At 34.2% G+C, this 5173-nt stretch overlaps 1 protein-coding gene across 4 annotated transcripts in view; it reads right to left on the reverse strand.

Annotated features, from left to right (window-relative positions):
• Positions 1 to 5173, reverse strand: part of LOC106869794 (uncharacterized) — a 15305-nt gene that overhangs the window by 2820 nt on the left and 7312 nt on the right. The gene's annotated exons all lie outside the window — the stretch shown is intronic.

Here is a 5173-nt window from a genome sequence, read left to right on the forward strand (position 1 = left end):
TATATATATATATATATATATATATTAACCATAAGGACTCACTTTTACATGTATATAAATATTCAATCCTGAATATTTGCTGGTGATTGTGTGTGTGTGTGTGTGTGTGTAAAAATAGGAATAGAACTAAATGATATAGACGCTACCTCATATAGGCCAGGAATGGAAGCACATTGTACGCCGTTCCTAGAAGAAATCGCAACCTGATTGTTTTCATTTTCTACAGCACGTTCCATGATAGCTTCCCTTGCCCATCTGTCCCACATGTCACCCATGCACATTGGCTTCTTAAACTTGATTGAAGTAGTGGCACGCTCCTCCTCTTCCATATAGCAATATCCTTGGTCACAACATCTCAAATGTTCTTGTTTAGGCAAATTATCCATTGGTTCTGCATGTCCTACTCTTGTCCTTGTGTCTTTCACCGCAATTACCAATTTTTTCTTTTCTAAGGTGATCTCTGTCACCTTATCTTTTTACACATACCATTCCATTCCTGACAACATCTGGACTAGCGACAAGAACAATATCAGAATGTAAAAAAAAATCTAATGTTTTGTCTTATCAGTGCATGGGAAACTGACCCGTAAATATTTATTCAGTCAACACAGACAACTTAGGGAGTCTTTTTTTACTCTTCTAACCATGTTGAATGAAGCTCCAAATCATTTGAGCAGGCTCAGGAACAGACGCGTTTATGAATTAATTCAGTGGCAGGAACTTTGACATCCTTCTTGTCAGCAAACCATAAGATATTTCACTCCCTTTATTTTGAGTTAGAATGTCGGGCTTAACTAATCGAACGACGATATCATCTCCTTTCTTATGCATCTCTCTATTAAGCCCCAGTCCTGCTTTGCTGCCCCGTTTCCCAACGATCTCTACAATATGCTGCTCAACTATACTCTGGGATGCTCTGGCAATATTTGTTAAACTTGTATGATGTATCACTGTTACCTGGGGTACCTTTAGATCTCACCTTCGCAAACATCTCATCTCCTTTGATTTTGAAATCTGAACGGTTGAAATGGATCTCAGGCGCTGGTGAGAACAACTCCTCAGTGAATAGATGTTGGGGGACACCATGAAGAGTTTCTCAATTTATTTTTTCTTGCCAAATATTAAGAAAAAGACCATCACGAAATATAATATCTGCTTCAACACACGATTTCACATCAGGAATCTTGCAAAACAAATTCATAATCGTATATATATATATATATATATATATATATATGCACACACACACGCACGCACGGGCGCACAAACACAAACGCACACACACACACACACACATACATGTGTGTATGTGTGTGTATATATATATATATACATACATACTATATATAAATGTATATAAATATATATATACATATATCATACATACATATATATGAATGTAATAAAAACAGACGAATGAGTTGTTCGGTATTGCTACAATTGTGTTGTTGAGAGTATTTATTGTGACGTATGCATAGTACAACCAACTATATGCATAATACCCATAAGATTACGTAATATGTCACGCAACTCCGCAAGTTGCTAAATAAACAAGCGAGCAATGACACGGTGATTAATCAACAGATCAACAACAATGAAAATTTCTTGTCAGATTTACCAACATTTAAGAAATGTAAAGCGGGTTTTGATCAACGAAAATGGATAACAAGGTAATGCTGTAAAAGAAAAAACGGTTAAAGTTATTTATATTCTATCGATGTCGTTCAACTTAGCAACTTCATTCATCAAAGCTTGTAGTAGCAGAACGTGTTTGTATACCGGCACCAAGCGTGATATCTGACTCAATCAAAATATGTTGAAAGAATAGCCGCCGACCCAATTCATAAAAAACTATTTACAGTGTTGTATTGTTTTGAAGTTATCTACATTAAAAATTGACCTGGTTGATAAAATCCAGTGTTACTTATTCACTCAATTAACCTTGATAAACGTGCTTCGATAATTAATACTGAATCAATAGAATATTAGCTTTAATCAATGGAGGATCAGTTAATTATAATTCAGGAAGAATGGCTTAAAGAAAGCCGTAGTTTAACGAAGTTCCCTCGAAATTTAAGAGAGGGAGGGAAAAGAAGAATATGGAGGAAAAAGAAAAGAAATAATAGAAAGGTAATACAATAAATTAAATAGAATGACTGGTCAACACATTGACAGGAAGGTGATATTGGCATAAACGAATAATTATGCATCGTTGACTAATGAAAGTATTATAGGCAATAATCGGTGCTAACTTAGATATATGTCAATAAATTTGCGCACTTATTTTAGTTAGATATCGAGATTTATAAACATCAGTTATTTAGCAGCAGAGAAGTTAGGAGCTGAATGCCCTAAATAATAAAGAAGGAAAACAGAACAGAAAATAATGAAAAACTATTGACCCACCGTTTCTACTGATCAATATTGTCACAATATTATTTAGAATAAAACTAGCCAAATAAGATAATACATGTTCAGTAGATCGCTAACACACTACTATAAATATTTAAAACTATTGAGAGTAATGAGAAAAAGTTAGAGAGCTTATAAAAATCATAAAGAATTATAAAGGCCATACATGCTAATTAATGGTAAATTAATTTGTAGGACTAAAACAAATTATAAAGAATTTTAAAGGGAGATAATGCAAATATTATTCGTATATCGTCTAAGGCTAGAAGTAAATAGAAAAGGTTAAATAAATTATATTAAATATCGATCAAGTCGATACATTCTTGATATTAGTTGTTAGAACTAAGGGAAGGCAAAAATAGCTTAAATATGATCAGTTACAAACATAATAGCATAGAAGATGCTATCTAAAATTATCCATGAATCTTATTATTAGTGATAAGGTCTATATTACAGGGATATATACATACGCATCTGATACTCAGGAGAGACTTTATAGAGTCGATTTAAAGCATTAGAAAGTACTTTGGATAGAATGCAGGCATTTCATCCTTAATTCATCTGACCTATTAATAACACCACCCGTGTATTTTAAGAGTTTCGCTTCGTCTCTTCTTTTAAATGTATGGCGATGATTACGTCATCTTGATGTAAAAATAGAAGTGGATCCCACGTAAGTGAAAGCACATTGATTAATTTTAACGTTACATTTATATATTGTATTTTTATCCTAGCGGACATTGAGATTTATTCCTCCAGTTACATAATATAGTTACTGTTGAAGTGCAAATATTATGGGTTACATAATCTGCACCAATATACGGTACCCAATCATAATCAGTAGAATTGTTATGCGTGGTAACCACTCCATCGACAATATATTACCAAAATGCATATGCGTATATATATATATATATATATATATATATATGTATATATAGTGTGCCGGTGATATGAATTCGAGCAACAATGACGTAGAAAAGTATATTACATGGCATACAAGATAAACTCTTCATCTATTGTGAATTACCTTCCCTTCTAGGGAAAGTAAACAAGTACCTAGCTTCAGTGGTAACTGACTGAATGAGAAGAGTAAATTTTCCCAAGCAATAACAAATCTCCAGAAATTAATGCGCCGTTAAAGATGTTGCAACAAGTGCGAAATTCATATCTGTCGCAGTTGCGGTCGCTTCTGAAATTATTTCATTTCACCTAGCTCTGAAGTATAGAGTGTTTTATAACACAATACGTGTTTAAAAAGATTTTTTTCCGGGCACAAACTGCCGCTTTTGCTGTTTCAACTATACAGATATATATTTTGTATGTATAGAATTGCTTCTATTACATAATTTGAATTTGTTCTGCTTATGCTAGTGTATAGTTTATATACAAGTTGTATATACTTCAGAGTAGCTGTTTCGATTTTGTTTCGGGGCTGAGAGGAGTACATGAAATGATAAACTACAATAGCAGCGAAATACGTGACTGTCGACCTCACGGTCACTTCTGGGACGGTTTCGTTTCCCCTAGCTGTGAAATATATTATGTGTTTTTTTTCACACAATACGTCTGTAAACAGATTTTACACAGACGAAAACCGCAGGCTCTGGCGTTTCACTCACACACACACACATACATAAATTAAGCTTGTTGTATAGATAGCACACACACACACACACACACACATACACACACACACATGCATACACGCACGCACACACATATGTATATAGTGAACGAATGAGATCCAGAGATTCTCAGTATAGATAACACTTTTATAGCGCTCAAATGGTTTCAACTTAATGAGGGACCATTTCTGCGGGAGTGAAGAGTGGCTATAAGAGGAATGAAATGGAGCAGATATGGAGGCTATCATACGGTAACGAAATTAAATATAACAGCTTGTGTGTGTGTGTGTGTGTGTGTGTGTATCTATTTATGTATACATGCAAGCAGAAAGAAACCAAAGACTGAAGATTTTCAGTTGATGAATATTTATATATAAATATATAGATATCTATATATTAATAGATCAAACTTACACAAAGTACAAACGGCAGCGAATATTAAAGTGGAGAAATTAAGATGTTTTAAGTCCACCAACTGAGGGCTCGGAGGTCCATTTTAATGTTGGTAGATGTAGTTCACTAAAATATGCAGTCAGTAATGGAAACAAATAGGCATTGGATAAATCGAGCCACCATCATCAGAGTAGAAAAAAAAAATTATATTTTAGATCATGATGTTGAAAAGTTTAAAGGTGGGATCACCTTTAAACCAGAACGTACAATATTTTCCCCGCCTATAAACATGCCATCAATCCACTTCCTACGAAACCATATGTAAGGTCGACCGTGCGAACTCAAAAAGGAGAAATGGTGACGAATGGAAAAACAGGACTCCTTTTATTTAAACGTGTCACACGGTCGAACACACAAATATTATATCTATGATGATATACTAATAATATGTCATGCTACGATAACATAGATGACCAGTAATGAAAGACCACAACCGTATAAGATGAATAACAGAGATATTTATTGTGGCATTAAAGTGTACGTCTGTGTGAGAGTGTGAATGCGACATATAAGAACATAATCAAAGACAGGCCGTCGTACAAAGAAAAGTGTGTATGTGAGTGATACATGTGTGTGTACGTGAGTTATTACAGCAGATGGAAAGAGAGTCAATAACACGTGAGCATTTATACCAGTTCTTTAGTACACAATAGTATGAGTCTGTATGTGATTCTTGTTAT

The sequence above is a fragment of the Octopus bimaculoides genome, chromosome 6 (assembly GCF_001194135.2).
Source record: "Octopus bimaculoides isolate UCB-OBI-ISO-001 chromosome 6, ASM119413v2, whole genome shotgun sequence".
Classification (NCBI taxonomy): Eukaryota; Metazoa; Mollusca; class Cephalopoda; order Octopoda; family Octopodidae; genus Octopus; species Octopus bimaculoides.